The 27,587-nt window shown below is 33.4% G+C and overlaps 1 protein-coding gene across 2 annotated transcripts in view; it reads right to left on the bottom strand.

Annotated features, from left to right (window-relative positions):
* The window catches only part of LOC114329120 (very long-chain-fatty-acid--CoA ligase bubblegum), an 88,512-nt gene extending 64,950 nt beyond the window's left edge, over positions 1 to 23,562 (bottom strand). Inside the window, exon 1 of one of the 2 annotated variants that reach the window (XM_050659563.1) lies at positions 23,402 to 23,562. The gene's annotated coding sequence lies outside the window, so the exon portion shown is untranslated. Of the gene's footprint in view, positions 1 to 4,370; positions 4,402 to 23,401 lie in introns of those variants that run through there. The other variant, XM_050659564.1, reaches the window with a different exon arrangement.
* Positions 23,563 to 27,587: the final 4,025 nt, after the last annotated feature.

Below are 27,587 nucleotides of genomic sequence, written 5' to 3'. Positions count from 1 at the left end.
ACTAATTGGTATCGTTAGATGGAATGGGACGGACTATATAGAGCTGGAGAGGCCAACGAAAACGGTGTCCAAATGGTAGACGTCGACATGGACGAAGGTTTGGAGACTTGGGACCACGCCCAAACGTCAAGAGGACAAAAATGGAAAGGAATGGACAGTACCTAGTGGACAGATTTGTAATCGTGAGTAACTTTTTAGCTATTTTTTAAATTGCATATACAGTCTCACAGATATGAATAGTTTTTTTTATTAATAAAATATAAATATAATCATTTAAGAAGAACTAGAATTATTAATTTTCACTTAAATATAATTAAATTAGGTTAAATTTTTTTCGTATATTATTAAGTTTTAGGAGTATTTCACTAATTTAGAAGATTTTTTTTAAGAATTACATATATCATATATAGATAATCTTAATCGATAGTTTTATTTTAATAGAAATATAACAATTCTTATATTTTATATCGTAAGAAATAATATAATTATTTTTAGCCATACGAGTACGTAAATAAGTTTATTTTGATTTATGTATTTCTGCTTTTTCTGCACATTTTGCATAAGGAAGTTATTTTGTTTAGAACAGTATTTACTATTTTTAAACTAAGTACTTCGAGTATAATATTATGATGATATGACGTGTTTGACATTGAAAATTGAAACGAATGAACTACATAGGAATTCGCTAAACGACAAATTTTTATGAAGAAAGTTTATTATGATAAATAAAATCAACCTGAAAATATAAGATATTAGTATTCGAACAATATGTTTATAAATAAGGAAAGATAAAAGAAAGTATTTTAAGATGATGGAGAAATTGGAAAATCCAGCATAAAGGACTTATATTGGAGACGGAAATGTCTCAATCAATGGAAATTTTTGTTGAGAAATGCACGTAAATGCAAAGATTTTTACTTATGATAAATATGACAAGACAAAGAAATATACCCAAAAAAGCAAAAATTAAAAATGACTATGGAAAAGATATTAAATTTTTTTTTAAATGAATAACCATTTTCAATTTTTATATACAAGGAGTATGATTATACCACGTACATAGGACTAATAAAATTCGTCCTCGTGAGAGAGCCCACAACTACTACCATAATGGCAGATGGAATGTTTATTGAGTAAACGAATTTAATCCTGAGAGAGTGAATTATTTTTATACAATGATTTGTGACGAAAAGAAAGTCGGTTAAGAAATGATGATGAACTGATATAAGAAGAAAAATAGAAACAAAACAAGTTATATAAATACACTGAAGTAACGGAGTTATATTAAAGGAAAAGAAAATCCTATTTGAGGAAAAAGACAAAAAAAATTGAAAATTAAGACTTAAAAAGTTATCTTAGAAGAAAGACAAGTATTAAGGATAATTTGAAGAAGATTAATGTCAAAAGATATGGAAAAATAGAATAATTGAAGAGAATTTTGTACCTACAGTACAAAAAGTTACAGTACCTACAGTAAAAAGTACTATTTAAGAAGAATACTTTGTATGGCTTCAAGTAACATAATTATTAGTATAATATATAAAATAACTTTAAATTTCTATAATATAGATATACTTATTTTATTCGAATGAGGTCATGTAAGACTGTATTTCAATTAGAGAAATAGAGATTATTTTTGTGACGTAAAAGTGACTATACGCGTGAAGAAACTGAACTTCTATTTAACTAGTAACAAAAATTTAGATTAACTATTTAGCTATTGTAGGTTTTTTTCATTAGTAGTTTTTATGTAAATATTTTAATGGACGTCCAGACTTAATATTAATTAGGTACTCAGCAATTGCAAGCTGAAATTTTCTTTATGTTTATAGGAGATTTTCATGATATTTCAGGAGATTTTCATTATTAGGAGATTTCCATGATATTTTTTCTAACAAAATATGGTCTATTTTTATTAACACTTTCTGTCGATTTTTTTTCATAATTGAATGCTGAATTGTTTTTTTGATACCGACAATAAGATTTTTTATTTCAATTTTTTTGTAAATATCGGTCAAATTTTGGTATAAATATGATTTGGTGTTTTATGATGATGAATTAATGAGGTAACTGATTTTTATATAGTAAAACCATAATTGATTTGAGACTATCTAGACGCTAAACAATAAAAAAAAGAGACTCTTGTCAAGGGAAAAGTACAAATTTAAGTTCGAAGATTTTAGCATACCCAGTTTTTGTTTTGAAGTAATCCTATTCTCAACTAAGGGGGAGCACTAGGTTCAGACAGGAATTTAGGGATGCAAGATGTAGAAGATTTTTTTAAGTGCACAAGTATCCATTTTGTCTTTTTGGAACAAACCTTCTCACGACTAAGGACGTGCAAAAGGACCGGAAGCAAATGCAAGGATATAAAGTTGCGAAAAACTACCCACCAAGTAGGTAAGGGTTAGAAAATGAAGAATTTATGAAGCAAATGATATATAAATGAAGAACTATGAAAATAATACAAATATAGGAAGGAAGATATATGAAATATAAAGTAAATGATAAAGAAATAATGAAGAAATATGAAGAAGAAGAAGATTTTTGTTTAATAGTACACGATGAAGAAAGTACTAGGTATAAAGAAAATGAAGAAATATGTAGTTATTGTGAAGTACCAGACAAGAAGAAGAATAAGAAAAAGAGATAATTTCTAATAGAAGAATATTAAAAATTGGAGAACATCAAAAGATTTGTCTTAAGGGTCTAGTAAAGAAGTAGAATTAACAAGTAAGTTCAAATGAAGGAGTTGTAATTTTTTTTTAAACCTCTGAAATTAAAGTAAAGTATAAAATACAATTTCTAAGTATAGATTTTCGTGAGTCACAAGAAAAGAATTAACTAAGAATAGACGATGTTTGATAATTAGTGAAATAAATTGTATATATTTGTAAATTTTGTTTATATATTTTTTTTTGTAAAAATTTGTATAAATCTATACATATAACGTAGTCAGTTGATGATGATAATAAGAATATTTAATGATAAAATTGTGGCTTATTTCCCATAAAAAATACGTAATTATAAAAATGCCACAAGGAAATAGCTTCAGAACAACGATAATAAGAAAATTTTCTTCTCTTCGGGGAGGAAAAAGGAAGCACGGTACATGGCTCAGAAAATTTTCTTTTCTAAGGGGGATGATATAATGGGATTTATCTCATTATTTAGATATTTTAGAAATCCTTAAATTACCTTAAAGTATTCGTTAGATATTTATTTATAAAACAATAAACATTACACATATTTGTTATAATAATTGCAAAGTAGAACACCTTAGTTAAAGTCCACGTTTTGCTTACTCAACAAGGTTGTGATTATTCATTTTGACACACTAACGAGATTATATACAAACATATTTACAAAACGAAGTATTTGATAAATATGGGAACACGATCAGATTGGAGTCATTAGTGGGTCAGTCGAATTAGTTAGTTAGGCTTGGGAGGTTGCTGCCGTTAGAGCAGAATAATGTCACTTATCAACTGAATACATTTATATGGTATTACATCAAACAAAATAAAGTAGTTATGAGCACATAGTGCCTTCCTGTTAAACAAACCCCATTCCAGAATAGTAAATAACCACGTACCACCATATTATTTATACGACACAATATAAAAAAGTATTATAAAAACAATTATTTTTCAAATCAAAATGTCAATTTTAAAAACAAAAAGGATTTCCGACGCCAGGAATCGAACTCGACCCGCTTGGCTTAAAGCCAGGTATTCTAACCACTAAACCATATGGAAATAAGGCACGAAGATAAATATTTGACATATAAGTTGTAGGGTTTTTTCCATCTACTTTAATATTATTTTTTCTTGCCTAAAAGACCCGCAGACAAGATACCAGTGGTACTACCCAGGACACCAAATAACGTTTATAAAACGTTGTAAAGACGTCTTATCACCAAACCACGTCAGTCTATCACGTTTATTCGACGTCGAAAGTCACGTGAATTTGTCCCACCACAATTGACGTCATTTTTATCACGTTTTAACCTACGTGATATTTTACCGCACCAAGCATGTAAACAATAAATGAAAAATTTCTTATGGAAATTGTTTGGAGTCTAAGCATTACTAAATCTTTAAGCTCCTCCCAATTTTGTGATGTCAGATTTAGGCTATCAAATGAAAACGTGTTTTTAAACGTATTTTAACGTCATTAATCTTTCGTATTTAAAATCACCTAAAAAAAGACGTTTCTACGACGTATTGTTCAAACACGTGTATATATTCAACCAAAAACGGACGTTTCCTCGACGTTATTGACGTCACTTGGTTGTCTGGGTAACTGCTAACTGCTTCACCCTATATCAAGAAACAAACTTTCTGACTTAACTAAATACCGATATTTACCAGGAAACCAATTTTTGTACCACTAAACAATCAAAATCACATCAAGGACTAAAATATTTTTCCTCATTTCGCAAAAATCGTTAACCGTTGATTGTATGGTGTTATTAAAAATCACTGCGTACATATCATTATAGGAGATAAGATAATATCGTTGGTAGCATAATTACACCCAATTATCTAATAACGAATCACGAATAACCATTACAGGTTATTAGAATGGAGGTAATGATTTATTTTAAAACGGTTTTCTTACTGACTTACTTGTTCGCATCTCCGTAAAAGACTCTCAACAATAAAATCTCGTGGTTTAACACTTACATTGTGTTTTGTGTGTCTTAAATGAATGTTTTCTGTCCTCAATCGAGAACTTCACTCGGAAGAAATTTCCAATTTATAGAACCAAATACCTCATCCACAAAATATAGTTGGAGACTTGAACGTCCATAACCTCTTACAAGGGCAATGAAATTAATTCCTCTAGGACAAAGTATAATGGAATACAAAAAGGGTGGGCCTGGAAATAAATATGAAGAAAACGGAATACTTAGCCATATCGGAAGAAGACGTAAAAAACTTAGAAGTAGAAGATCAAGTTGAAATAAAAGGAACGAAGAATTTTAAATATTTGGGCGTTATAATGTCGAAAAACGGAACAACAGAAGCAGAAATAAAAAGTAGATTGGGTCAAACAAGATCTTGCATCAGACAACTCCATAATGTAATCTGGAATAAGAACGTCAAGGAAAAAACAAAAAAAAAATGATATACCAAACAATAGTAAGAAGCATCATGACATATACCGCAGAAATTTGGGTCATAAACAAAAAAACCCAAAAAAGCATTCTGGCAACCGAAATGGAATACTGGAGAAGATGCTGTGGTCTCACCAGTAGAGACATAATAACAAATGAGGAGATAAGGAGAAGAATGCAAGTGGAAAAAAGATGCCCTGCAATATATAGACGAGAGAAGACTAAAATGGTACGGCCACGTACGCAGAGCAGAAAACACTTGGATAAACAAGGTTGCAGAATGGAGCCCAAGAGGAACGAGAAGAAGAGGACGACCAGAAGATCTTGGAAAAATGAAGTCAACGAAGCCATGTCTAAGAAAGGATTGGAAGACGGAGACTGGGAAGATCGAAAAAAATGGAAGTCCTGGCTGACGGAAGGGAAACGGCATTAGCTGTAGACAACCCTTTATATACAGGGTGTCTCGAAAAGATTGGTCATAAAAATTATACCACAGATTCTGGGGTCGAAAATAGATTGATTGAACCTCACTTACCTATATACAATAGTGCACACAAAAAAAGTTACAGCCCTTTGAAGTTACAAAATGAAAATCGATTTTTTTTATATATCGAAAACTCTCAGAGATTTTGTATTGAAAATGGACATGGGGAATATTTATGGCAGCAACATCTTAAAAAAAATTAAAGTGAAATTTGTGCACCCCATAAAATGGAGGTTTCGTTCCTTTAAACCCCCCAAACTTTTGTGTACGTTCCAATTAAATTGTTATTGTGTCACCATTAGTTAAACACAATGTTTTTAAAACTTTTTTGCCTCTTAGTACTTTTTTGATAACTCTGTGTTTATCGAGATATTTTGAATATTTGTCGAATCCACCACATATTTGTATATGGTTAAGTACGATTATAGAGACCTGTTAATAATCTGAAAATTTATTTATAATTTACATCTTCAGGTATATTCTGAAAAAGAAGCTACATCTCGATAAAAGGTGACTTATGAAAAAAAGACTAAGAGGCAAAAGTTTTAAAAATACTGTGTTTAGGGTGTAATGGTACCATAATAATAGTTTAATTGGAACGTACACAAACATTTGGGGGGTTTAAAGGAACAAAACCCCCATACATTTTTTACGTAAATATATTGAAAAAGAAGCCGCATATCGATAACAACTGGCTTATCGAAAAAATACTAGGAGGCAAAAAAGTTTTTAAAACGTTGTGTTTAACTAATGGTACCACAATAATGAATTAATTGGAACGTACACAAAAGTTTGGGGGGTTTAAGGGAACAAAATCCCCATAAATTTTTTATGGGGTGGACAAATTTCACTACAATTTTGTTTTAAGATGTTCCTACCATAAGAATGATACATGTTCATTTTCAATAAAAAATCTCGAATAGTTTTCGATATATTGAAAAAAATCGATTTTCATTTTGTAACTTCAAAGGGCTGTAACTTTTTTTATGAGCACATTTGTACTAAGGTAAATTAGGTTCAATCGAACTATTTTTGACCGCAGAATGTGTGGTATAATTTATGACCAATCTTTTCGGGACACCCTGTATATATACAAAGTATAATGGAAAGACAATTTAAATATTTTAATGCGATAGGTAAAACACTGGATTTAATATAAGCACAGTAGAAGGGTTGCAATTTTCAGAACATTAATCACTCTTACTTAAAATATTTTACCTAATCTATAAATCATTGACGACCATCACCATCATCAGTGGTGCAACAGCCCTAGTTGAGCTTCGACCTTCACCAGTCGTTTATGTCAATCACCAACCGTTGTCAATTTGCTCCATCTTTCATTCCATTACTCTTCTTAGTATCTTTCTTTCAAAGACGATTAGCCGGTCTATGTCTGTTTTCGAGATGGTCCTTGTTGCTAGACTATGTGTCAGCACTTGTAAAATGAGAGTTTTATATATTGTTAGTTTGTTTTTGGCTTCAACTTATATTAGATGCTTTTTTAGATGCCTGTAGCAAGGTTTAGATATCTGGGAATAGATATAACCAGATACGGAGATGTTGAAGAGAAAGTACGACAACAAAGCTTAAAAGCAAGTAAAGCGGCGGGATCCCTTAATGACACAATCTATAAGAACAAACCCTAAGACAAGACACAAAAGCAAGAATCTAGAAGCACGAGATAAGTCACCAAATGGACGAAGAAGTATTGGCAGACCAAGAAAAAGATGGTGCGATAACTTAAATAATTTAGTAGGCTAATATTGAAGAAGAAACAGGCTTTAAAGCCTACATACAAGAAGGAAGAAGAAGAAGAAAAAGAAGAAGAAGAAGAAGGAGGAGAAGAAGAAGAAGAAGAAGAAGAAGAAGAAGAAGAAGAAGAAGAAGATGATGATGATGCTTGTAGCAGAGCTTTTAGTCCAAGATAACATTTGTCCGTTAGCAGTATCTTTTGTTTTACTACTTCAGATATGTCATTATCGCTTGTTATGAGACGACCCAGACAGTTAAACTTCTTTATGACCTCAAAATTATAGTGGTCTATGCTGAAGTTTTGTTCGGGGATTCTAGCTCTATCTCTGTTATTTGGAATCGATGGGCATATTTTGAATTTTCCTTGTTTATTAAGACTCTATATTTTTTGCGGTCTTCAAGACGGTGGAAACCATCTCTTTACGCACAAGTGCTGTAGTCGGTTCAGTTCGGCTATTCCTATTCCGTTCCGCGGAACCTTAAGTTCGCTTTACGGCTACTGCTGGCGTAAACTTGTCGCTCGTGGAGCCGTTCGCTAAGTCCTCGTGTGGTACGTGCGATCAAATCCAAATCATCAGCGTATGCCATTATCTGCGTTGACTTATTAAATATTGTTCCCCTATTTTGTACATCTGCATCTCTTGTATTTTTTTTGTATTTTTTTCGAAAACTATATTAGAAAAGGGGCGCCAGCGCGTCTCCCTGACTTGCATACTTTTCAACGGCTTGTGACAGATCGCCTTCTATTTGCAATCTGCAGATCACTGTACTCATAGTCGTTTTTACAAGTTTCATGAATTTACAGTAAAACCTGTGTTAACGGCCACCTGCCAACATCGGCCACCTGTAATAACGGCCAGTTTAAAAATTTCCCAAACCAATTATATGTAGACTACAAAAACTGGCAATAGCGGCCACCTTTCTATATCGGCCAATAGTTCTTTCATTTTTAGTGGCCGTTACTGACAGGTTTTACTGTATATTAATGAGAGGAATATTAAGTTCATTCAGGGCTTCATAAAATTTAAATCTTAGGACGCTACCATACGCTGACCTAAAGTCATCAAACAGATGAAAGGTATCAATATTAAATTCATTAGTTTTTTTCTAAGATCTGACGTAGCACAAACATCTGTTCAATTTTTGACCTACTTGGCCTAAAACCGCTTTGTTGTTCACCAAGGAGCGCTTCCACATCTACTTAAACAGCTGTACAGGGTGTAGTGTAGGGTGTTGGCGAATATTTTGTATATTGTGTTCAGAAGAGATATACCTAGGTACGCCTATAATTTTTACATTCCAACAAAATCTCCATTTTGGTGCAGTGGATATTTAATTTCAGAGTATAATTATTTCTCTGCATTGGTCCTTCTTCCCAGACTTTGACTAGCTGGGATTGTGAATTTGTTGCATCATGCTGTTACCTCCCTGTTTGATGAGCTCTGCAGAGATACAGTCCACTCCGGAGGATTTGTTATTTTTGAGGCGTGTGCTTGCATCTCTTACTTTCAATATTAAAAGTGGTTCTACTTGGGTGTTGTTTCTTGGTCTTTGGGGTGACGCATCATTTTCCACTTCGGTACCGACCCATCTGCTTTGTACTGCGTCACTGGTACTAACCATATATCCGTTTTTATCCCTACACATCGTCAACCGTGGTTTAAATTCTTTACTTGTCTTATTTAGTTTTGTTTCAGTTTTGTTTTTTTATTTTCAGATTCCTAGAAAGCACACTTAGATCAGAAGTTCTCAAACCAATTCAAGACCGAGAGAGGTGTTAGACAAGGATGCGTGTTGCCACCTGACTTATTTAACATTTATGGTGAACGTGTCATGAGGATGGTTTTAGAAGGATGGGCCGGTGGAGTAACAGTAGCCGGTAGGAAAATCTCCAATTTGAGATTTGCTGATGACACTACACTTATAGCAGCAAATGAGCAAGAAATGTTTGATCTTCTGCGAAGAGTTGAGCACGAAAGCAATAAAGTTGGTCTGAAAAACAATAAAGCTAAGACAAAAATAATGGTGATCGACAGATTCGACACTATTCAACTGACTAACATGTTACAGGAACACCAGATAGCAAACACCTTTGTCTATCTCGGGTCTAGTATAACTAACGATGGCAACTGTGAAGCAGAAGTTCGGAGACGTATTGGTATGGCAAAAAATGCGATGAGTCGCCTAACTAAAGTTTGGAAAGACAGATCTATCTCTTAAAATATCAAGATGAGACTGGTGAATACCCTTGTATTCTCAATATTTCTATACGGAGCAGAGACTTGGACTCTTCGCGCATGCGAGCGCCAAAAAATTGATGCCTTTGAGATGTGGTGCTGGAGAAGAATGCTGCGCATACCATGGACAGCTCATAGGACAAACGTTTCCATTCTAAACCAACTCAATATTAAAAAAAGGCTGTCCACAATATGCCTGCAAAGAATTCTGCAATTCTTTGGTCACGTGGTTCGCAGATGTGACGACAGTTTGGAGAGATTAATCGTTTCCGGAAACGTTCCGGGGAGGAGATCAAGTTGACGATCACCAACTAGATGGTCCGACCAAATAAATAATTTAGCTGGAAACTCATTCTGCGAAGCTCTTAGAGCAGCTGAAGATAGAGACCAATGGAGAAACATTGTTAGGAATATTGGAGGAAATCACGATCCTCAGTAATGGGGAAACGACAAGAGAGAGAGAGAGAGAGAGAGAGAGAGAGAGAGAGAGAGAGAGAAAGCACACACAAAACATAAACTCAATGGTAGGGGAGCCCAAGCGGGGATTTTTGCAGTTACTCCAGCGCGTCAGATTATTACATGGGGAGAAGGAGAAACCTTGTACCCTGAAAATGTACCTCTACCATATATTGGCTCTTAATGCAGGGGAGTTCGTTAAGGGGGGGCCGAAAAAAAATAATTTATCCTTAGAAAAGCTCGAAATCGTCAGATTAAGATAAGGTAAGTTAAGTACATGCAAAACATTGTATATTTCAAAAATCTGACGATTTGAGCGGGGCGTAAGGAAATGGGTGAGTCCCAAAGTTTCACAGGAAAAAAGCGAATATTTCGCGAAATGAATGACAGATCGAAAAACTAAAAAATACGTACTCAATATTTTTCAAAAATCTATCGAATGATAGCAAACATGACTTCCCACGGAGAGTCGCGAAGTGAATATCAAATCGAAAAACTGAAAAATAGACTTATTCAATATTTTTGAAAAATCTGTCTAATGGCACCAAACACGACCCTCCACGGACGTGGGTGGGGGGTTACTTTAAAATCTTAAATGGGAGCCCCCATTTTTATTGCAGATTTGGATTCCTTACGTAAAAATAAGTAACTTTTATTCGGGACATTTTTTCGAATTGTGGACAGATGGCGCTATAATCTAAAAAACGATTGTTGGAAATGGAAAATTAAATTAAAAATGGACAAGTCCACACTAAAATGGAAAACTTTACTTAACTTTTTTCTTTTTAGGACCTACTCTTCACAACCCAATAGGTCGCCAAAGAGCTCGAGTGACTGCACATTTAGCATACTTTGCTCCCCTACCACAACTATCCGTTTAGTGGAAAACCGCCATATAGAAACCTGTCGCGTAATACGTCATCCGTCCGATATCATTTATTATCTTGGTCAAGGTCAAAATTAAAAACAATCGAAAACTGATTAGAACCCGAGAATTTAAATTGCAAAGTTTGAAAACTAGTTTAAAAAATTCGATAAAACTATTGTATCCTTGGCCGTCAATTGGATCGTCAATATTATATATTGGATATATTATAATATAATTACCGAATTTAATAATTGTGCCTTATTCCCAAATAAAATATAATAGTAAATACATATTAAGGGAATTTGAAATACCGTCCGAATTAGTTAGGTTCATCCGAATGACGATTACGGATACAGTGGCTCAGTTACAAAATAGGTACAGCTTGTCAAATATACGGTGATACCTGGCAATTTTGTCCACTTGCGTAGAAAAATAAGTGGGAACGCATTCGGTAAATTGTATTTCTGTTGACTGCGCATCATAGGTGGAGCTTAATAGCAATACGGCCAAGTATCACTGTATATTTGACAAGCTATACAACATGAGATGACCGCTCCATCTTCAATAGCTCAAGGATTAACACAGGATGATGAAGATATAATAGCTTTATCTATTTAGGAATCAAGATCGCAAAGGACAACATTGACTACCTATGTAGAGCATAACAGAAGAATAATCCTAACGAATACGGCATACTTTGCTATGAACCAGATATTTAAATCACGAGAGTACATCAAAGAACTAAGATACGAATCTACAAGACCATAATCCGACCGATAGTAAGATCTACGAATTTGAAACTTGAATCATCATCACACATCCAAATTTGGCCACTGTCGGACATAGAACTCCTCAAGATGTCTCCACCTGCGCAGTTGCAATCCAGTTTGTCGCTATTCTTTTAATGTCGTCGGTCCATCTGCTAGCTAGGTGGTCTTCCACGACTTCGCTTGTCTGCCCTTGGTCACCACCCTAAAATCTTCTTTGTCCATCTGTTATCTCTCTATCTTGCGACGTGTCCTAACCATTTCCACTTCAACTTTAATGCGTTTTATGATGTCTTCCACTCCAGTTCTTCGCCGTAACTCATCATTTCGTATTCTGTCTCTCAAAGTTAGGCCACGCATGAATCTTTCCATTTTTCGTTGTGCTACTTGTAATTTTCTTATTGATGCTTTAGTCAATGTCAGTGTCTCAGCTCCATAAGTGAGCACCGGAAGTACGCACTGGTTAAATGCTTTTCTTTTTAGCTTTATTGGGATGTTTTCCTTGAGCACCTCTCTTAGTTTGCTATACACTTATCCCATCCTAAAGCTATTCTTCTAGATAATTCGCATGTTTGGTTGTCTCTACTTATTTGTATTTCGTGGCCAAGATAGATGTATTTGTCAACTGTTTTGGCAGTTTTCTAGTTTTAATGGTCCGCTACGTACTAAATTGGTCATCATTTTAGTTTTCCCAAAGTTTATTTCCAACCTTATTTTTTGGGAAACTCGTTGTAGTTCTTGCAACATTTCGTGGGTTTCTTTTAAGTCGTCTGTTATTAGAACTATGTCATCTGCAAATCGTAGGCGGTTCAGCCTTTCGCCATCGAGATTCAAACCTCTGTTTTCCCATTCTAACATCTGGAATGCATGCTGCATTACGGCATTGAATAGTTTTGATGGCATGTTGTCTCGTTGTCGAACCCCCCTTTTTAGTTTTATTTTTTGAGTTTGGGTGTGGTGGTTTATTGCTGTTGTGGCATTTGCATATATATGTTGAATAATGTTGTAATATCGGCAGTCGATTCTACAATCTCTCAAAGCTCTTAGGATGGCTACCATCTCGATAGTGTCAAAGGCGTTTTTGTAATCAACAAAAACTGGAACTAGCGGCCGGTTGTACTCCACAGTTTTTCGATTAGGACCTTGAGACAAGTTAGATGGTCACTTGTACCATACCCAGGGCGGAAACCTGCCTGTTCTCTTGGTTGGCATGGAACTTGAATATTGACCCAAAAATCTGTAAACCCCATGGACGTCTTTGAAAGAAAGATACTGAGATGAATACTAGGCTCTCTAAACGAGAACAACAGGTGGCGAATCAGATACCATTATGAAATATTTAATATAATAATTATACAGTCTACAGCCTACGGAAATACTGCCTATAATGTATTCAATGGACAGGTTATATACATGTAGGATTCGTTAAAGACAATCGTAATAAAAGTCCGTGTGATGTTTAACAGTTTTAATTAATAAAATAGATAACTAAATTATAGATACTATTAAATTGACGAAATGTAAAAGTGTTTGTGTAATTGCGACTAAAATTTTACGAGTTCTCACAAAAGAAAATGTCTTTGAAATAATCACGTTTATCTACTTATACAGGATGAGTCATGAGGAACTGTACATACTCCTACCTCGTATAGAGGCTCCTATGGGGAATAACAAATGACCATTAAAAAGTGTCTGCTCCCATTGCTTAATAATATACTGGGCGAGTTTCGCATTTTGACAGAAATTTGTAGTCGTCATAATTTTTGAACGGTCAGATCGATGTGTCTCTTATTTTGGTCAATCGTTACACTATTACCACCTAATCAACTAATGTATTCAAACTAAAAAAAAATCAGGTCCGGCTTTAAAAAAATTAGTTCGTTTGGGTCTTAGAAAAAATTTCACCGTGTATACGCTTTTTGAAAACTCTAATATGAATTTTACAAATTAGACAAATAGGCAATTAAAATGGCATATTTATTTTTTTCCGCACACGATTACTTAATTTTTTATAAAAAAATCAAATTTCACTATGGATTAAAAGTTTGGTAAAGTGAACCATAGATTTAAAAAAAATAACTTTTATTACAAAAATTAATTTTTTTTGCACAAATAAGTAATTTATGTTACCATCCAATCAACTGATTTATTCAAACTAGAAAAAAATCAGGTCAGGATTTAAAAAATTAGTTCGTTTTGGTCTTAGAAAAAATTTCACCCTGTATATGCTTTTTGAAAACTCTAATATGAATTTTACAAATAAGACAAATAGGCAATTAAAATGGCATATTTATTTTTTTCCCCACACGATTACTTAATTTTTTATTAAAAAATCAAATTTGTCAAAATCGGAATTTTAACCCAAAAATGAAAAAAAAATGAACTCACGGTTTAACTCGCTACAACTCTGTTCCATTTTAATATTTTTTTTCTGAAATTTTTACAGCACATACCTCTTACCATTGTGAAGACTATGAAAATTTTTGTAGACTTTCAGTCTTTTTCTTGTAAAAGTTGCAAACTTGTAAATCGCAAAAATTAGGTGGAAAAATTAAAAATTTATCAATTTGATCACGTCTATGTTAAACTATAGAGTCCAAAAGAAGTGTTATGGGAAGTTTTAGATCTAGACGTGTTATAGAAAAAAGAAAAAAAAATGGTAAAACTTTTAATTTTAAGAAAAACGTTGTTTTTGTAAATTAATTGTTGTAAAAAAAGTTAATTTTTTTAAATCTATGCAAAAACTTTGCCAAACTTTTAATGCATAGTCAAATTTGATTTTTTAATAAAAAAATAAGTAATCGTGTGGGGAAAAATAAATATGCCATTTTAATTGCCTATTTGTCTTATTTGTAAAATTTATATTAGAGTTTTCAAAAAACGTATACAAGGTGAAATTTTTTCTAAGACCCAAACAAACTAACTTTTTAAATTCGGGCCTGATTTTTTTCTAGTTTGAATAAATCAGTTGATTGGGTGATAACATAAATTAAATATTTGTTCAAAAAAAATTCATTTTTGTAATAAAAGTTATTTTTTTTTAAATCTATGGTTCACTTTACCAAACTTTTAATTATTCATAGTCAAATTTGATTTTTTTTATAAAAAATTAAGTAATCGTGTGGGGAAAAAAATAAATATGCCATTTTAATTGCCTATTTGTATAATTTGTAAAAATCATATTAGAGTTTTCAAAAAGCGTATACAGGGTGAAATTTTTTCTAAGACCAAAACGAACTTATTTTTTAAATCCGGGCATGATTTTTTTCTTGTGTGAATAAATCAGTTGATTGGTAGAAACATAAATTAAATATTTGTTCAAAAAAAATTAATTTTGGTAATAAAAGTTAATTTTGTTAAATCTATGGTTCACTTTACCAAACTTTTAATTCATAATCAAATTTGATTTTTTTATAAAAAATTAACCAATCGTGTGCGGAAAAAAATAAATATGTTATTTTAATTGCCTATTTGTCTAATTTGTAAAATTCATATTAGAGTTTTCAGAAAGCTTATACAAGGTGAAATTTTTTCTAAGACCCAAACGAACTAAAAGCCGGACCTGATTTTTTTCTAGTTTGAATAAATCAGTTGATTAGGTGGCAATAGTGTAACGATTGACCAAAATAAGAGACACATCGATCTGATCGTTCAAAAATTATGACGAATACAAATTTCTGTCAAAATGCGAAACTCGCCCTGTATATTATTAAACAATGGGAGCAGACACTTTTTAATGGTCATTTGTTATTACCCATAGGGGCCTCTATACGAGGTAGGAGTATGTACAGTTCCTCATGGCTCACCCTGTATATTGACTACTTAATATATGGCCGGCTTGTCAATATATAAGTACGTCTTAAAGCGTCTCTTTAAGCGTCTTTTTGATTATCCCAAAACACGTCTGTCGTGGTTCTGATGTTAAAATCGACTGACTGTATTCTTCCCACAATAACCAAAATTCTCTTACTGCTAATCTCCTCTTCTCATGGTTTAATTCGCTTTCGTGAGAACTAACCTATTAAAATTGGTTCAAAGTATGTACCGACCTTTTCCAATAAACGAAAACTATAAAAATTAGTCCAGCCGGCTACTTGTTTATTTTTATGTCTTAAGGGCGATAGAAAATAAACACAATCTTCTCACTAAACTACCCGTCGATTAGATACGCCCACACATATATCCCTAAGAGCGTCGACGGACACTGGTTTCGTGTTTTGTACTAATAATTAAAGAAAAAATATATACAGGAGTCTTCAAAATTAAGATTAAATATTTACAATTATACATATAGGTACATATTTTGGATGGAAGAAAACAGGGTTAAAAAATGCTGAATGCAAGATTTCAGGGGAAAAGACCCATTCAAAGACCGTGAAAACGATGGGATATAAGGACGTAAGAAATCTTCTTGGAAGTTTATCGTGGACGAGATTGACTACAGACGGTAACGAATGGGAGAGGTTTACTATGAGGGAGACCAGGGCTCGAATTGGGCTGTAGAGCCATATGATGGAATAGGAGGTACATATTTCCAATTCGAATATAATTCCCAATTTTTTACCTTTTGGATCGTTTTTTCAAAATCGTTTTTCTATATTTAAGCCAATGACGAATAGGTGTCAGTTTGAATTGATCATTTGCATTTCTAAAACAAGCAGATATCGTGTTCTCCAATCACCTGACCTTGCGCAAGGTCGGACTTTTGATTAACATTTTGCACAAATATGTATTCACAATTGGATTTTATATACTTTTGTTATGACACAACTAAGTTTGGGATGTGATAAAAATTGCGATACACTATCAAGGATGCTTCTTAATTAAATTAAAACAAAATGTATCAGTAAACTGTTGAGTTGATGAAATTTATTTGCAAGTACATACCACAAAAATAACTTAACAGTCCAAAATACCAAACACAAAACACTGGGTATCTGGGAGAAACAAATCGTATGAAAAAAACAAAAAGTTGAGATCAGACTCACGCACAAAAAAATTGTAAACACCGCTTCCTACTGATGGATAGAAGTGCTGTAGCAAACCGATATCATACAGCAAAAGCCTCGTGCTGTTTGTTCTGGATTAGTTTTGTCTCATTCATTAAGGTCTTCACATCTGAAGTAAATGTCAGTAACTTGTCGAGTACCATCATAAATACTTAGCTTCATTTGATCATTCTATTTCAGTAGCGAACATTTCGGCTTGGCCATTGGGTTTTTTCTTTATCATCACAGGTTAAGTCTTCTCGGGATTGTTGACTAATTTGCATTAGATGAATTATATTCTAAGTCTACCACGAGAGAACGAGAGTATAGTAATACTCCTACACAAAAAGGGGACAAATGTGACCTAAGGAATTATTTGCCTATATCGTTGCTCAGTCAAGTGTACAAAACAAACTGTTTATGAGAATAATTTTTAACAACCCATTGACTTATAAAAGCAATAATTACCAACCGGTAGAACTGGCTGTTATGTATTTTCTATTCTTTTGCATGGTGTGGAGACATGGACTCTTAATAAATAATGTCTCAATAGATACTATAGATAGGAAGCATTTGAAATGCGGACATAACGAAGAATGCTGAGAATCTCCTGGACAGACAGAATAACCAATGAGGAAGTACTAAGAAGAATACAGAACAGCAGAGAGATACTGGATTCCATCAAAATAAGAAAACTTCAATACTTGGGTTATATAACACGTGGTAACAGATATGAACTCCTAAAATTAATTATGCAGGGAAAGATTCAAGGAAGTCGCAGCATAGGTAGGAGAAAAATGTTCTGGCTGAGAAATCTCAGAGAATGGTTTGGATTGCCAACCTTCGTCGCGGAGATGGCACGTAAAGAACTGGCTGGCTTCCGCAAAGGATATATTTATAGTACTTACATTAACCACCTGCTGACAATGAGAAAATTGATACAGAAGGTAAATGAATATCAACTACCCGTATTTCTTGCCTTCGTAGACTATGAAAACGCATTTGACAGTATCCAGATGTGGACCATAGAACAAGTTATTATAGTTATTGTAGAAAAGATTCGAGATATAAGCAACTTATACATTATCAAATAAGACTAATTAATCTTAATAGTTAATTTGTCCTATTGTAGTTTTAAAATGGTTTATTCTTAGTTCACTTTAAAACTAATCAGTTTTTATGAAGAACTTCCGGGCTGTTTGGTTTTATTAGATTCTAGTTTGTTACCTTTTAGTTTTTTGCAGTTTTAAAGATTCTCCTAATACGACTAATAAAACCTATTATTAAAACTACTTGACCTCAAGACTATTGTGTCAGTAAAACATATGCCTTAAAACTATTTTTTTAGTTTTCTTTAAAGTTACTTTCTTAAAAGCAATTAGTAGGCTATATTAAAACCAAACGCTCTTAACTGAATCAATTTAGTTATCGTAAAGAATAAACTATGCTTCTTGTTAGAAACAATAAAACTAAACTCATCCCCTTTTCTTTCATGTCCAAAATGGTCGGCAATTTGTTTTAGAGCGAAACAGTGGTGTAATGTGTTGTAAAAAGTGGAAGTACAGTTAGTATGGAAGAAATAAGTCGCAAGTACTTAAAATATAAACGAACTGGTCATTTTAAAAGAAAAATACAACACACACAGCACTACGACGCCTCGATTTTAGGTTAGATTCACATTAAAACCCAGTGGCATTATTGACAGCAGCATTAAAACTAAACGGTTTTAATTACAAGGCAACCTTTCTTTTATGTGGGATATATGCTCTTGAAAGGTATAAAATAAATCCATCTGATCTTAACAATTCTCTGTCGATAGACCAAATAGTTTTATTTGGATTTCGGCCTTATTGCTTTCTGGAGATGCTGAAAACCATGATAGATTAGGATTAGAATACAGTGGAACCTCGATTATCCGTCTCTCCATTAACCGTCGCCTCTGTTAACCGTCAGGGTTCTTACGTAAGTTGTATTGACTACATAAGCAAAAATTGGGTCATCTTTTCATTTTGTTTGAGCATTGCGATAAGCCAAACGAAATTCGCTGAAATGTACAGTGCGGTAACAAATGAAGTTATGGCTGAATCAACTGTTTTGTTTTTGTTGACTTCAAGATGACATAAACGAATTCGTTAATTTGTGATAAGGACGCAAACGGCTATCGATTGCTGACATGATGAAATCATTTAAATGGCAAAAGAGGCGGACGAAACAGATTCAGAAGCTGACACATACTCGGAATTGGATGGTGGCGATGTCGATGATGTTATTGCAACTGACTGAACTGACAAAGACTTGCGTAAAGAAGCTAGAGAAGCTGCATCGCACACGCAACAGTTCATCGAGTGGTATTTTTGACAAGAAGAAGCCAATAAAGCAGATTGCATGATCTTACGCGGATTAAGTAAAATGTGAAGCATCAGTAAAACAAACAAAGATTTCAGAATATTTTAAACCAATTGATTCGTTTAAGAGGAACGATTAAACAAGATCAAAAACAAAAGTCGAGGATATCACAACAAAAATTGCCAAACTCAAATGAGTCCACACTAGGCTAGTGGTTATTAAGGCCGGCCGTTGTATGAAAGAGAGGTCCCCAAATGCCGGCGCAACAGAGAGAAAAGATTCTTTCCCGAGAGATGCTGCCTCTATCGGAGAAATAACGCAATAGATATCTAAGCGAGGCCGCAAACGGCAGAATTTTTAGTGAGTCGATAGTTTAGTTAAGTACAGAGAGTATGCAGGTGCGGCCTCGCTAAGATGACTCGAAATCGTTTTATATATCAGGTGCGAACTTTTAATTTTTTAGTAGGCGGTTTAAGGACGGGGTCTCGCTGAAAATTTTACTTGGATAAATACTGTGCTCGTATCTCGTGGTAAAATCTAAACCAAAAGTATTGGAGAAATCTATTTTAGTCCATGTGGTGAGACCGCTCCCGTCTGGGAAAATTTCTGATTCGGTTTCTTTGTGGATTCCTATTCAAACATGTCCCCTCTAAACAAATCTGAAGGGTGCCGGGCGGAATTTTTGGGCAGAAACTGTTTAAACAATTTTTATAAACAAATAGAAAAGATCACGTTTTTTTGCCCCGGAACATATATTTTTAAGTTTAGTGGGTCATTCTAAACAAGAAAGGTATCTTGTAATTTTTTTCAAAAATTGATAGTTTTCGAGTTATAGGCGATTTAAAATCTGAAAAGTGCGAAAATGCTCATTTACGAGGCCTAAAAACTCATATTTAAATTAGAACTTTTGAGGTTGCCAGATTCTTAAATTGAAGTTTAAACATTCAGCTTGAAGATTCTAAAGAGTGATTGTGTCTAACCCTAATTTAAACCGTCGTGTTTTAATTGTTAAATATACATGTCCATCCGATTTTTTTGTCGGTGCGGCGCGCTCTATTTCAAAAATCTCCAGTTTTCCTCCAAAAAATATTTTTTCTAGATTTTTTGGGACATTTTAAATAAAATAAGTTTCTTGACATTTTTCTCAAAAGTTAACAGTTTTAAAGTTATAAGCGATTTAAAATCCAAAAATGCGTTTTGGGATTTTTCGGATTTAAATCGCTTATAACTTTAAAACCATTAACTTTGGAGAAAAATGTCAAGAAACTTATTTTATTTAGAATATCACAAAAAATCTAGAAAAAATATTATTTGGAGGAAACTAGAAGATTTTTGAAATAGAGCTCGCCGTACCGGCAAAAAAATCGGATAAACATGCATATAACAACTAAAAAAAAACGGTATAAATTAAGGTTAGACGCGATCACTCATATGTGGACCATATAGAACAATTTGGTGTTGCAGGAAAACTTTTACTTCGGATGTCTGGGTTAGGCCTTTTTTGGACCAATTATAACATACTACCTCCGTAACTTTGGAACCGTTCATTTTAGAAGGGTTATGCATAGGACCTTTTTTGTTTCAAATTTAATGTAGAACAATTTTGTATAGAAGGTTGTTCATGCTAAATCGCATAGTTTTAGAAATATTGACGAAAAACGTAAAAAACTACGAATTTACCGATTTCTCCCCCCTCTCCCCCCCAAACCCGACGCTCAAAATGGTGTGACTTTTTTCTGAACATTATGTGGACCATATAGAACAATTTGGTGTTGGAGGATAACTTTCACTTTGGATGTCTGGGTATGGGTCTAACTATACCATACTATATTCCCTAAAATAAAATGTTTCATCATAACGGCTGACCTGAGTAAAAATCACTTATTTATAAGTTAAATTTGAATTATAGGCTTGGATCTCGCGTACAAAAAAGAAGTTGATTAATAACAAGCTGAAAATTTTTAACTTAACTGTGTCTAGTCGGACAAACTTTGATGTACGGGAACACTGAAACAGGCGAAGCTTTAATTGTGGAACAGGTTAAAAATTTGGAACATCAGACTACGAAAACGTTCCATGTATTTTGTCTGACAGAACTTCCAACTGATTTGTTACGATTTCATTAAACTCTTATGCAAAAATCAGACTGGTATTATCACCAACTGGGCATTTTAATAAGTTTAACACGAAGAACATGTCAAATGGCAGGAATTATATTTTTGATAAATAGCAATATGATTTTTGCATGAGAGTTTAATGAAACAGTAACAAATCAATTGGAAGTTCTGTTCGAAAAAATACATGGAGCGTTTTCGTAATCTGACGTTCCAAATTTTTAAACTGTTCTACAATTAAAACTTCTCCTATTCTTCTCCTGAAAAAACTTCTCCTGAAAACTTAGTGAAAACAGAGAAAATTTAGTGAATTGCAAATATTTAATTCAAAAGAAACTTTTTATTTATTCTAAGGGACTGTCGGCCCTCGGCAATAACGTTTTCTTTCATTCTGCGTTTAATTTTTTTAAAAATACTTATTAGTTTTCTCAGTATTCGAAAAAAATGAACACATTTAAAACACAGGAAAATTTTGAGAGGCGACATTTTGCGTCTTTCCCCTTAAATTTTTTTGCAACATGAATGAAGCACCCTGTGTATTAAATTAAAAATATACATTCAAGTAAATAAACAATAATATTTTGTTATATCAAAGTTTTCAAACAAATTTTATATAGGGTGTCTGCATAACTAGCAACCATATGGTTTCATATTAATTTTATTAATTATTAATTTTAATTATTATTAATACATTATTAATTTTACGGGAAAAGGTAATACCCAAGTTAAATACATAATCATAATTCATAGAGTATGTGTTTACTTAAGGGTAATTATCATTAGAGTAAAAGATTCACTTTATAGGAGTAAAACTGCTAAGTTGCGTTATGGGTACTAATTTATGTTTCTAGTCGTCAAGGAGTGTGATTTGATGTTTGATTTTCATATGGCAAGCGTAATTCAATCTATCTACATACTTCAAAGAAAAAAATTAGGAAGGGACAATAAAATGTAATATATTTTAGACGGAGTACGTTCAACATTTCAGGACGGGAATAATAATCATTTTTTCAGTAATAACACAATATTTGATTTTTGAGATTTCTCTAGCTGTTCATGAAATAAATAAAATTGTATATAAAAAATGATTATCTCATTTAAAATAAATATTTCTTATTTACCAATCCTTCGGTTTGGCGCCCCATTGGGGTTACGCACGCGTGCACCGCACGCGTTGCACGCCCGGTTACGGGGCCCTGATATTATTCCAAGTACGCAATAATGAACCACCCGCATCCCTCAAAACGGTATTACTCTCTATACAGTACCGAAATTTCCAAAGGAAAGTTTCAAACGGGCCATACCGCTCCTGAATTTTGCACATGTATATAATATTTTTCATAGCGCCATCTTATACATAATGGCTACATTAACAGAGCTTAGATTCTTACAGATTCCTATACTGTATTCGTATTATATGTCGAATATTTACGTTTCACATGCCAATTTCTATTAATTTCAGAAATTTATTTTAAAAGTACACCACGCAAAAAGTACTTTATTAATTCACATTTTTTTAACGTTATATCCTTCCATTACTTCTACTGTAGTGCTAAACGGAATTTTATCATGAAATTCATTTAAATACTTAAGTAATTTAGATATAAACGCTCTTATATTTATTGAGAAAAAAGCAAAACTTTCACATTTTTTTATAAACAATACACAACAGGTAGGATAACAAAAATATGGCTGGAACTAGCGACATATATTGTTAGTAGGTTAAGCATTTTTCGGTATACATATATGCTCTAGATTATGAGTGGTGTACTTTATAAAGGTGATGGGATCGGCTATACTTATAACATTACCAATGGCCGGCCTTAAGGCTAGATAAGAGACCAACGTTGGAACGCCACACTACAAGATTGGAAACCTTGCAGAGATTGACGATCAAGAGGAAGACCGTAGATGAGGTACCTCATCTGGTAGAATAGTGTACCTGAGCATGAAAACAAAAACCGGCGAAGAACAAGATGAGGTACCTACCTCATCTGGTAGAATAGTGTGTGTACCTGAGCATAAAAACAAAAACTGGCGAAGAACATTAGATGATCACAAATAAACAGCAAGAGGAGGAAGCAAAAATCTTGAAATTTTTCATTTCAGCAAAATGAAAAATGACTATAGAAAAACGTTAGGTACTTATAACTTTTATACAAAAACTCATCTCACAAAAGCTCATCAATGTTTTCGAAACATCTCGGTGTTTCTTTCTATCAACACTTTATCACTAAAACAATAGAAGCCAATATTATCAGACTTACCTTTCTACACGATAGACGGACGGAATGAATCCAGCACTCGCGAGTACCACACCACACGATAGAGTGGAAGTGCTCGGGGTGCGAGTCTACACATCTGAGAATCGTTATCAGACATGCTGATTATATTTACCCGCCAAATGACCCGAAATAGGCGAATGTGGTATAAAAACTAAACGATTATCACCGTAGTACGTTTAGTGTTAATGTCAGCGGCGTGTCAATAAAAAAATTGCGTCGGTGTTATCATAAACACGTTATAGCGGTTTAATTGAACAAGCAATAAAAAATTGCACAAACAGGTGTAAAAATAGAACTGAAATGTAACGTTACATATAGGAACGACTGGAAATCTGGAAAAAGTATAAGATAATCTACATATATAAATATATAGTCCCTGTTGTGAAGACGCTCCCGTGTGAACAATTTTATGATTCGGTTTCTTTCTTCTTTGCAGATTCCAGATTCCTATTAAAAAACAAATCAGAAGGGGGCCGACGAAATTGTTGGGCAAAAATTGTTTAAACAATTTTGTTAAACAAATTCAAAAGATCATCTTTTTTGCTCCGTTAAATATTTTTTTTTTGGTTTTTTGGGTCATTTTGGGTCAACAAAAAAATTTTTTATCGCTTTCCTCCAAAGTTGATAGTTTTTGAGGTATAAGCGATTTAAAATATGAAAAATGCAAAAATACATATTTTTGAAGCTTGCAAACTCATATTAATTTATTTAAATTATTATTTTTGAGGTTACCAAGTACCCAAATTGAAGTTTAGACATTCAGTTTTTAGATTATGCATAGTCATTGGGGCTTATTCGCTTATTACGCTTAATTATGTGCGTCCACTCGATTTTTAAGCCACCGCGCGTTGCACTAGACTAGATGGTGCGTCTCTGTCGCACTATGTGTTGAATATTCGAAACTCCACAATACTAAAACGTCTCAGCAAAATACTGAGGTTATAAAAAGCATCAGGAAGAGAAAGTAAAGGGAGTAGATCGGACGTGTAATGGGGGGTCCCAAATAAAGATTGCTACAAAATATTATGCAAGGGAAAATAGCAGGCAAATGCAGTCCAGGACGAAGAAAGACTTTATGGTTGAAGAACTTGCGAGATTGGTATGGTATTGATATAAGCATGACATGTACATATAATCATTAAAGTAGTAGGGAATATAATTAAGATAGCTATGATGCTAACCAACGTTCTGGAATTACAAGGTACATGAAGAAGAAAAAGAATAACGGTATATGTACAGAACAAATAGAAATACCTAAAGGCGTGTGACGGGATTGCATCCTCTCCCCGCAGTTGTTTAACATTTATGTAGAAGAGAGTACCCAACTTGCATAGCAAAATGAAAAACGTATTAAAATAAATAGAAACGATAATCAGCAGACAATCCCATATGCAAGCAGAGTTAACAATCTTTGAACTAACTTTGAACAGTATGTGGGGCAGCGATGGAGAAGCGAAAATACAAGTAGCAATAGCTAGAAATAGGTACTTTTACCTAATTCAATAACTACCTTTGTCAGCGCGAAACTCCTTTGTGTCTCTTTGTTGGGATATTCTAAACAAAAAATGTCTCTTGTCATTTTTCTCAAAGTCGATAGTTTTCGAGTTTTCAAGAAAGAGATTTAAAATCTGAAAAACTGTATATAAATTATTGTTTTTGACGTCGTCAAGTACCTAAATCGAAGATATAACATTAAATTTCAATATTCTGAAATGTAATCGGGACTTATTTCAATTTAGACCGTTGTTTTTAATTGTTAATTATGCGCGACTTATAATATTATAGGTACTGATGGGGGTAGGCCAAAACATTGGTCCAATGCTATTTAAATGCATTAATTTTTTTCGAATCTTGAGAAAACTAATAAGTAGATATTTTTGAAAAATTTTAACTCAGAATTAAAAATTATGTTATTACCGAGGGCCGAAAGTCCCTGAGAACTTTAACTATATTTTTCTACGAGCGTGCAAAAATGTCTACTTTCGCGCACGCGTTTTAGTTTAGAAAGTTTCACTTTTCCGCAAGCGTTTTATTTTCCGCACGCGTTTTACTTTTCCGCACGGGTGTAGATATTTTAATATGGCCTTAAAATAATTATAATACATGCAATAAACTAATATTTAAATATTATTTACTATTTTATTTCAAACGTATCTTATTGTGTTCCTGTTTTAATGAAATTAACGCGATTATTTTATTCATAGGAGATTCTGACCAATAGAAAGCTACAGAAATCTGAATTAAATCGATAATTTTTGATAATTGCCCGTCGTTAAGTATATTACGTCAGATGCCCTTCGTTGCTACGAAAAAATACATTTAGTGACATTAATGACAATTAATGTTTTAAAAATTATAAAAGTGATGACTCTCAAACGTCAAATATTTATAAAAACTGTGTGTTTAATGGTACTTACATAAATAAATTACAATAAAATTTTGGTTTTGAACAGTTTTATTCATGAAATAATCGCAACAAATTGCACTCGACCTCTGAAATTAATATAGAATTTTTGCTCTCGTGACACTTTGACATAATTTCACTCGCCTTCGGCTCGTGAAATTAAAACTGTCAAAGTGTCACTCGGGAAAAATTCAATAATTTCAGAGCTCTTGTGCAATTACTACTGACAATTCGATGAAATAAAATTATTTTGACATAATATTTGAAAGTCAAATCGGTAGACAATAACAGTCGTTTTGAATCATCGTCATGGAAACCAAGATCGTCGTCATGCTAACTAATTATATTGAAAGTTTGGTTTTGACAACCTTGTCAAAGAATTATTTTGTGTATGTATATTAATTAAGTTAATTGATTAAGATTTGGTCATTTTTTAAAGACTCGTAGAAAAAATATTGTTCCTAACTCTTACAGAAAGTCTCTTTTCCGCACTCGACTGCTTGCCGAACTCCCGCTTCGCGTCGTTCGACAAACTGCAGTCGTAACTATTAACTCCTAACACTTGTTAGGAAAATAACTATTAGCTATATTAACTTATTAAAATAAACTATAATGTTTATTTTAATAAGTTACAGGGGTGAAAGAAAGGGAAGATTTAGTGTGATTTTAATTTCAAATATTTCATTCAAAAGAAACGTATTGTTTATTCTAAGGGACTTTTGGCTCTCGGTAATAAGGAAATCTTTCATTCTGCGTTTAAATTTTTCAAGAATTTTTATTAGTTTTCTCAGGATTCGAAAAAAATGAATGCATTTAAATAGAATTGGACCAACATTTTGCGCCTACCCATTTATGCGAAAAATCCCCAACAAATACTTGACTTTTATTAAAATTTTATAATTTATTGAACATAGTTTTTTTAATAATTTATTTATTTATTAAATTCATTATTGTCAATGTGCTAATTAAATACGCCAATCATATAGTGCTACACCAAGAAACTTTTAAAATTGTTCTAAAGCATCAGATTTAGAAAGCCTCAAAGCGATAAAGTAAGATCGAGAACACGTAGCAGCGAAGTAGGTGGATACACAATGCCAATTTTAGGTCTCTATATTACATACCTAATACCTTGGACATCCTCCTAAAAGCGGCTCTGGCGTGCTCACTTCTGGATCTAATTTCATGAGAGATAACGTGGTTTGATACCAACGTTACAACTGCCAAAGGTTGGCTTAATGACAACTCTCTCTCTCTTGTCGTTTCCCCATTACTGAGGATCGTGATTTCTTCCAATATTCCTAACAAAGTTTCTCCATTGGTCTCTATCTTCAGCTGCTCTAAGAGCTTCGCAGAATGAGTTTCCAGCTGAATTCTTTATTTGGTTGGACCATCTAGTTGGTGATCGTCCTCTTGATCTTCTCCCCGGAACGTTTCCAGAAACAATTAATCTCTCCAAACTGTCGTCACCTCCGCGAACCACGTGACCAAATAATTGCAGTATTCGTTGCAGACATATTGTGGACAGCCTTTTTTTAATCTTGAGTTGGTTTAGAATGGAAACGTTTGTCCTATGAGTCCAAGGTATGCGCAGCATTCTTCTCCAGCACCACATCTCAAAGGCATCAATTTGTTGGCTCGCTCAAATGCGCGAAGATTTCAAGTCTCTGCTCCGTATAGAAATATTGAGAATACAAGGGCATTCACCAGTCTCATCTTGATATTTTGAGAGATAGATCTGTCTTTCCAAACTTTAGTTAGGTG

Source organism: Diabrotica virgifera, chromosome 8 (assembly GCF_917563875.1).
Source record: "Diabrotica virgifera virgifera chromosome 8, PGI_DIABVI_V3a".
Lineage (NCBI taxonomy): Eukaryota > Metazoa > Arthropoda > Insecta > Coleoptera > Chrysomelidae > Diabrotica > Diabrotica virgifera.
This window is presented reverse-complemented; position numbering and strand designations above follow the sequence as displayed.